The following is a 9,511-nucleotide window of genomic DNA, read 5'->3' as shown; positions in this document are numbered from 1 at the left end:
TGTCACTGATAGATTGACTGAATGCCCAACTGTGTCTGCCTGTCAGAGATCAATGGCTTCCTCCAGAAAGAAGTAGCCCGGGGTGGGGGGGAAGGAATGCCAGGACTAAACAGCTTCCTGGTCTCCCATGCAGTTTATGGGTCTGATACTCTTCTTGCTTATCTCAGGACAACACCAGGGTTCATCTCCATCCAGATTGAATAGAGATATGCAAGGCAGTGTTGCTATCAGTGCAGATGTTGTTGTTAGCTTAAAGATCACATAGATCTCACTCTTTTAGGTTTCCTCAATATTATCAGAAGAACATAAGGTGAAAGAAGACAAAGAAGACATCAGCCTATGCAGCAAGTGATGGGTGAACTTTTTTTTTTTTAAAAAAAAAAAAAAAGATGGCCTGGACCAATACATGAAATACAATGAAGTTCACTGTAGAAGAGAGATGCTGACAACTTGTAGTGATCGAAGAAATACAGTGAAGATAGCAAAAGGCCTATAGCACAAAGTGTGAGGAGAGGCTATAGAAAATTAGATTTTCTAGTCTGGGAAGGAGAAGGCTAGAGAGAGGAGGAACTGACTGTATCTTCTACTTGAAGGGGCTTGTGGTGACAATGAAACCTAACTTCTCAAGGGTACACAGTGAATTCACATAACAATGGAAACAGGCTGCAACAAGTTTAATTCAAAAAAGATAGATGAAAAACATCCTTTACACTTAAGCATCAGAACAAGTTCAGAGATGACAGAGTATCCATTCTTGGAGATTTTTCAGAACTTCCCCACATGAGATCCTGAGCTACCTTCTCTGATATTGAAGTCAGGCCTTATTTGAGAGAAAAACTAGAAGAACCTCAGAGGTACATGCTGATAAAAGATTTGTCTGGGATTCTATGATTGTATTCATGTACTTCTTGTTCCTACTGACTCAGAGTGCAAAATGCTATTGAAACTATTGAGTAACTTTGTATCTTGCTAGCATGGCTTCTGAGTAAGTAGAAGAACAGAGTTTGAGCTGGATTTCAGAAAATGACAAGATCTGTACATGCCTATATCTGTGTTCAACATGCGATATGAGATCAAGTAAGCTTTCTTAGCATTTTACTCTTCACTGAGTTAAGAACACCTGATGAAGCACCAAATCATCATCCAAGATCCCTAGCAAAAACCCTGGTAAGCCTCAGACAATCTTGAACTTTATTTCCAATTTTAGATTAAGGGTCAGATTGGAACTTGTTTCTTTTTAGGAATGAGCTTGGAATTGGAGTACTGGCCTTTTATTTTGCTTCTCCCATACTGATTTTAACTGAGTACTATTCCACTGAATCTTATTATTTATAAACTGAGTTTAAGCATGAGGAACACTTACCAACCCCTGTAAGAACAACAGAGATTATTATGGCTTCTTAGTGCTGCTCCACCCTACTGACACATCCTTAAGCTAAAAGAGCTCTATCATTTCCCATAGCGGACAGCTGTATTCTTCTTTTCTTCCTCCAGAAGGAGAGAGAGGAGGAGATGCAAAGGGAGAAACAGTGGGAGAGTTGTTCACTTACTGTGGGACCCACTCCTATGTCAAAGCCTGTGCTGTGCGTCCATCTGTGGTTAATTACAAAATCACAGAAACTAGGATAAAGAAAAAACATCTAAGAATTGGTAGTCTTTCACTACAATAGAGTAGATTGTTCCTATCACCCATTGCCCCTTATGTCTTCTCTTATGTACATTGTGTTTCTCCACTCTTTTATTCAAGGAAATTCTTTATACTCCCCACTGGTGAGTCTAACACATGCAACAGGAAAGAAAACCAACTTGGATATAAGACTAGATACACTGCAGGACAGAAAGAAGCAATCACCTTCAACACAGCAGTAAACTGAGTCACTTGCTCTTAACTAAAACCAAACCACTAACTACACTGAGGATTGTCTGTAATTGGAGCTTCAATTTCTTAGCTAGATCCCAGTACAGAAGACTACTTTTTGCCTCTACAAATCACTCTATTTTAGCTACCTATAGGATCTTCCTTCTTCCTGAATTGTACCAGGCACAGGAAAAAGTCGGTGACCTGCCTGAGAGATGACTACCACTTCCAGTCACGTAAGTGACTCCTGCTTCACACAGAGTGCTAGTATCTTGCTGCTTCAAGATGAAAAAGGAGATCAAAGAGCAGCAGGCTATATAACTTGTTGGGTAAAACTCCTGGAATGAGTTTGGACTTTTATTTCTAAATACCATATTTACACATGACCTTATCAACTGCAGTCTAAGGAGCTGTATCTTTGAATGGCACTGCAAAATGAAGAGTCAGGCATTTCAGCACTACAACTCCGAACTGCTTGGATTGACTTCAATGGAGTGATGTTGGATAACACCAGATGAGGATACAATATTTGACATCTGCCCCTCGATGAAGGCAAAGGATTTCTTGGCACATCTCCTACCTTCAATATTTTAAAAATGAAAATAGCCTTTATTGCTTTTTAATTGGGATGAAGGAGGGAGTATGTTTTCTTTGGATCTCACTTCAAAACATACGATCAGAGTTGCCGAAAATAAAGAGCCTTGTTTAGGCCTCTTCTGATCTTACCCGCTAAGCAAAATAAACTCAGATGGAAGAGCCCCCCACCACTTGTATTCTCAAGAGTAGGTCATTTCCCTTGCAGGTTTATTTGAAAAATAAGAAACTGATAGTTTCAGTTAGAAGTGGGCAATTGCTTGTCCTTAAAAGATACAGATATTATAATCCTCTCCTACTACTGCTTTTGTCCCCATACATGTTACTCCTGTTCAAGGCAAATCAACTGAAGATGGGAAATACTATTGCCTTGCAATACGGATATGAAGCTTCCATATTTGTTCTTGCTCGCTTTTTTTTTTTTTTTTTTAATAGAAATGTAGCATTGAAGCTAAGATGACTACTTTCTGCCCTTTTTCCCTCCCCTGAATAAGGAAAAAAGGATCCTCCAGGGTCTGCTTCACCTACTTCTCAGTTAAAATAAGGACAAAAAAACTAACAGTGTCCTCACTATGCCATCTAGACACTGGCTAACAGAAGTGAATACAGTGACCAGAACTTTCACTGTACTTCTAAAGAGTAATTCAATTGTTTGCTGGGCAACATGTGCTGACTACATTCCCTGTAATGTACAGTTATAGAAGTGTATAGCTTTCATTTTTTTAGTGCAACAGCCTTTGAGTCTCACATAAATTAATGATATGTGGACCTGAAGGACTTAAGAATAAATTTTAACATAAAAGTCCACCATGGGTTTGGAATTTTGCATCTTGGGCACAGACAAATCACCAGAAACAACGCTGACATCAGCAGATTCACGGAGTGGAAGAAGTTGGAAAAACCCCTAGCACTGTCTTCTTCTGTTACAGTGCATCTAAGCTCTCAGTACCTTTTTTTTTTCCCCACTAATATGTCCCTTTACCGGACACCAAAGACCAAAATATCAGAGAGTACTAATCAACTTCTCAGTCTAGAACATGGCTTGTTACATGTATATGTTGGTCCTGGGTGTGCTTTCCAGGCATTTAGAAATCTTTCCTTATGCACTCTTTTTATTTAATGGTACCATTTGAAAACTTTAAAAATATTTGGCTGGAAACCATAACAGCTCTATCATGGAGACACTGCAGGACTTCTTGGGAGCTATATATTTCTCCTGCCTTACACTCTTATTGTCCCCTGGACGTGTTCCTAGCTTGGCCTAAATCTCTTGCAACGTGTGATCTTCTCTCCTCAGGCCTTGTGGTAAAGCAAGAAACAACAGATAATGTATCCTGACTTCAGTAAGGTTTATGACACTATGTCTCACGTGACATTTTCATAAACAATGAGAAAAACAAAGGCTAAATGAAACTTCAAGACTCAATGCCAAAATGTTTAAAAAAAAAAAAAAAAAGAGAAATACAGTTTCTCATACTCATCCTAGAAAGATATATTGATAGAGATTACTCAAGAGTCGGTTCTGGCTCTGGTAGAACTCATTTTTGCTAATGATAGAATATGGATCACCCTTATCAAGCCTGAGAATGATACAAAAGTAGTGAGATGGAGCAAGGCTCAGTGCTGCAACAGCAGCTCGTCTGTAAAACCAACAGCTTTGGTAGACAGTGCCATAGTTAAAACTCAGAAGATACACCAAAATCTCAGAGGAGTTTGCATTCTGCAAATGTGCTGATTTTAATGGGCAACAAGTCCCTGATGGGCACGTAGGTAATGTATTTCAGATATGTAACTCGCACTGTATCTCAGAGACTTCATGCCATTGAGGAGTTAAACCCAAGTTCTTCTGTCCATGAGAAAAGGATAGCTAAGGTAGCCCATTTATGCCTTCCTCGTGTCCCCCTGAGCTGCCCATAAATGAAATTCTCCAATTCCATTTCATTTCTGATTTTAACTTATTTTTGCATCATCTTCCCAGTACACGTACTTCGTAAGTGTAAGAATTTAGTTCACAACAAAACCAACCTCCCTCATACTGAGCTCCCAAGATGATAATGAACCTGAGACACACCTGGGGTGGGCTAAAGCTACAGGCATTTGTTGCTTAAATCATTACACAGGGTGTTACTTGTAACTACCAGCAGAACCCGAAGTGGGTGAGTGGCAGCTTACAGCTTGGTGTAAAATGACAGACCCTTGCTTGAGAGATCTAATTAGCAATTGGGTGTAGAGCAGAAGGGAAAACAGGCTACTGGGGAGGGAGGGGGAGAAGGGGAAAGGAGGACAGCATGCTGGTGGGAAAAGAGTCATTGCTTTTCCTGTTTGATCCTAGCAACTCAGCCTTGGCCGTGCAGCCCTATCAGCCCCATTAAGCATCTCTTTAGCACCTCTAGGTCTTTTTTTTTTTTAAAAAAAAAAAAAAAAAAAGAAAAGTAAAGAAAAGAAAAAGGAGAAAAACCAGGGCCATATGTAATTATTTTTACACACAGTACCAAAAAAAAAAAAAAAAAAGAAGAAGTTTGAGATTATAAAAAGTGCAAATCCAGGGTTATTCTCTCATCAGCTGAGTTTTTCTGATGTTACCAAAATCCAAGCCTGGGCCACCAGTTTCAGAGAACACAATGGAACACAATGGAATTTGAAGCCTAATTAACAGAAGAAATCCCTCCACCTGCCTTTAACCAACACATGTTTCCAATTGGGCTCACAGCCACAAGTGGCTAAAATTTTACTAAACAACTCTATTCAAGAGCACGCGGCAGAAAAATAGCCCCCTTGAGTCATGAGCCAGAACCAGATGCTCAAGGGAGCACAACAATCAAAATAAGGCCATGCTCAGGGTTGCAAGCAAGGGGAAGAAGAGGATAATTTTACAAAGAGAAAACTTTAATGCTCATCAGCCTCATTAGCTGTAAGTGGCAGAGAGCACTGAGCTTCTGGGAAGATGCTAGTGCCCATAGTGGTGACAACATCAGAATGAAGGAGTCAGGGGAACAAACTCTTCCTTCCATAATCACTCATCCCCCTATTGTATGCAGGAAGGACTCTCAAACAGCCTCTTATTTAAAACTCTGCAGTCCCTAGTGGTGTGGCTGATTTCTCATGTTCAAAGAAAAACCTATAGCAAACGACAAGAAAAGCTAACAGAGCTAAATCAGTGACAGTTTGCTCCTCAAAATGAAAAGGTGTTTGAAAACAAAAAGTTAAAGAAATCCACCCGCCAGCTTTAATCCTTTGGTTGTGGTTTGCTTTTTAGCACTGTATGTCTAGCTCTTTAGAAGAGCTGGTGACAGACCTAACAGCCTACTGATACCTACTGTGACCCTGAATCAAAGAGCTGGAAGGAATTACTGCTGGGCTGGAGTTGCTCCACTTTTGTAGTTGAAATGCAAATGTAAGCAGCCAGTTACAAACTTCTTTTCATTCTCAGAAGAGAATTTTTGAGCTTCTCTCTGCTAGTCATCAGCAAGCTGCTGCTTGCATTTTTTTCTTATCTGGGAGGAGGGCAATGGTAGCATCACCTGAAACAAACAGAAAGAACAACAGCCACCAAACACACACAAACACATGCAAAGAGTTCAGATAAAAGTACATGGAGCTGCTGCATGCCCAAACCCCAGCCCTAAGCCCACAGTGACCTGCTTGCAGTAGTGATGCCCAATGACATTCCCCAGGGTACGCATATCGGATCAGGTATGCTTCCACTGAAACGCCTTACACTGAGCCTTCTGGAGTTTTCTAACATGTTATTGACTAACTGGAAATTTTTTAGTTGGTTCTGGCTCTCTGCTTTCTCCACATGACAGAGATAAATGTGATCTGGAGCCTCAGCCACCTTCTGAGAGGGTCTGAATGCACACCAGTCCTCTCTCTTTCTCACACATGCACAATGGCTGCTGAGGTTCAGCCCAGACTTTGAACTCCAGTTCATTTGACAGCACATTTCCAGCCCCACACCCTGTCACCCCCAGCACTTAACGAAGTGACACCTCCATGTCAGTCACTGCAGACGCCTGCTTGCAGCCTGCGCGGACAGGAAGCAAGATGGGATGCAGTGCAGCACGGGTTGGACTGCATGTTCAGAAGCCTCATATACCATGCTTTCAGCCTGAGCGGTGCCACATAGCTGTGGTGTGGGAGAATGACACGTGCCAGAGCATAATGCTACCCTGACAGAGGTTTTTGTGCTACTTCTAGCCAGAGCCTGGTACTCAGTGCTGTTAAGTAATATTTCATAGGGGAGAAATAGACAGCCTGATCTGCTGTTTCCCACACACCACATGCCCGGGACAGATGTTTGGTGTCAGCCCCTCAGGTGGCTGCTGAGGACCTCTCTAGTCACAGAAAGGCTCTGGTTCAAGAGGCTCTACATTGCTGAGCTGTGAAGAGAAATGCAATAGGCATCTGGGATGAAAAATAAGAAACTGGATTTGTAAAGGACTTTGCTGTACTCCCCAGCTGACCACCACTGGTGTGATCAAAGCTCTGCTAAGGACCTGCTCTCTCTAATAATCAGCCTGCAAGGTAATGCCAGCCCTATGCTGAATCTGCATGTTAGAGCCAGAAGAGTGCATCTCTATTCTCCAATTCCTACTGTCAAAATAGAGCATATTTTACAGACTTTAAAGTTGTTGCAAGTCTCCCAGATTTGAGATATTTCACATGCTATCAATAGCCAAAAACCAATTTAAAAGAAGTTGCAGCTTCTGATACCCAGTCACGCATCTTTGAAATAACAGAATTTGATTACTGTAGAGAAATACACTCCATTCTGCCTCAAACACCATGAGTACATACACGCGTGGGGAGGCAGCCAACTCGCAAAGCAAATCACTGCAAAGCCAGCACAAGGGAGCTGGGGTGGGCTTTGCCTGGCCAAGTACTTGAAAGTGACACTGGCTACATGATCTGCCAGTTCTGCCAGGGGCAAGCTTGGGATGCAGCCCAGCTTCTCAATAACCTCTGCTGTGCCAAGGAATCTGTTGTATGTTGTGCTGCTAATCAACAGCCACAGGTCCTGTGGCTGCTCAGTCCCTACCCTCACCCCTAGCTGAGGAGCAGAGTTCAGGTACCTGGAGCACCAAGCTGGTATATATCACAATTTCTTCCAGATCAGCAACTCTTACTTTCCCCCCACAAAACCTTCTGCACTGACAGGGTGGTGAGCCTTGCTTCCTGTAGCAAAAGGGAAGCATGCTGCATGGTACTGCAAAAGGAAGGACATTAGCAATGCATCTGCCTTGGTCTCTTCCAAAATTTTTCTAGAAGTAAAGCTTCTGCATGGAATCAACTTGAGTCTCTTCTTTCTAACTACATTGGGTTCATAGCCTTCCTTCCCTTTCTGAAAACAAAAAGTAAACTCTGAATCACTTTCTTTTTGTTTCAAACTATGTCAGGAAGATAATATAGGTATCGCAAACCTCCATGCTTAGTGTTAACTGAAATCTTCTGTGCAGACTATGGAGTACAAGGGGATAAATCACAAGAAAATTAGTTTCATTGCTCCATCTTGCTTAGAAAGCTGCAGAGATTGAAGCATTAGGCCAGAGGCAAAGCACTGAACCTAAACAGACAAGACTTTTCTTCATGTACAAGTCATGTTTGAGCAGAGGTCATCTATGATGGGCAAGAAGGAGAAACAAACGACACCTGTAGATAAAGAAGGGAATGCTTTTGTAAATGTTAGGGTGGGATTTTCAGTGCTCTGGTGGGGACTTTGGTGCACCATTCCATTAATTTCAATGGAAATCTGAATTCCCTAGTAGGCTTTGAATAACCTCAAAGTTAAATTCTTGTTATTTTTAGGTATTTCCTTCCCTTGACCCACATCTGTCCTTTCATAGTGAAAAGAAAGAGGTGAAAAGAGTGCTCTGCACTTTTTGTTCAAAAAGAGCTGTGTGAAGACTTCCCAGTGGAAGCTTGCATTGGTCATTGTCACCACTGCCTTCTCTCCCAAACACTCATCTCAAGCCCCCTTGATGCTGTTTTCTTGCCATGTTGCTGACAGAGATTGTACAGATCACTTGAAAGAGGACAGTAAATCATAACTATATGACAAGCTGCTTTTGACAGCAGGTCCCTGTTGTCCCGTTCCTGCAGCCTTTTGGACCTTGTTTTATATGTTTTTGTGGTCTGAGATATTCTATAAATCTCTTTGAAACTTTCAGAGCCTCCCTTTGTATCTCACTCACACAGTTCTGCAATTACCTATTGAACTGGGAAGGTCTGGAGCTGACAACTCCCTTTTAGCCCGGCTGCAGTTTCCACACTGGTTCACTATACAACCAGCTCCTCATTAATTTTCTGTATTAAACTTCTGTGAGGAAAAAATATGTATATTTGAGCAGCTATAGAAGACATGTAAAGAGATGACACACAAAACCTCAAGCTAACACCTTTCCGTCTGTAAAAACATTCCTATGCTTCTGGTTATTTAAACAAAAGAGTTCTTCTCCAAAGAAAAGTAAACACGCCAAAATGCAAGTTCCGTGAGGCAAAGCAGTTCACCTCACAGAGGGAGGGACAAGGAGTTCAGGTTTTTTTTTTTCCTTTTTTTTTTTTTCCCCTGGAATTCAGCCTCTTCATGCCCCTGCTTTCTTCTCTGGTATATTGATGTAGTAGCAGGACTCACCTCCCTTGATAAAAATATCCCCTTCTTACAGGTTTGTTTCTTCATGAAGGACAACATTTACTGTTTGAGAAGTGAAAAAGGCTGCACAGTGGATGGTGGGTTGGTTTGAGCAGTTCCACAGATAAAATTAGAAATGAAAGAAAGTCCTTTCTCTGCACTGCTGTCAACAGCCACGAGTGTTCTGCACTTCAGCATTTAGTGCTAATTTGTCACTGCAAGCTCTTGGCTTAACACTAATATAAGTTCATCTCAAGCTTATTAGCATGCAAATCAGCTGTGTGGTAGAGTTCAAGGCAGTTGAAATGGATGAGTCACCACAAAGCCAAAAGCCCACCAGGCAGTATGTAGCTGAATTCGAATCAGGCTGGTAACACTGTGCCCCCACCACAACTAGGAAGAAGGCGTGGGGCAGGAGGCTCTTTTACAGC

Source organism: Tympanuchus pallidicinctus, unplaced genomic scaffold, assembly GCF_026119805.1.
Source record: "Tympanuchus pallidicinctus isolate F22 unplaced genomic scaffold, pur_lepc_1.0 scaffold16, whole genome shotgun sequence".
Taxonomy (NCBI): domain Eukaryota; kingdom Metazoa; phylum Chordata; class Aves; order Galliformes; family Phasianidae; genus Tympanuchus; species Tympanuchus pallidicinctus.
Note: the sequence above shows the minus strand (reverse complement) of the source record.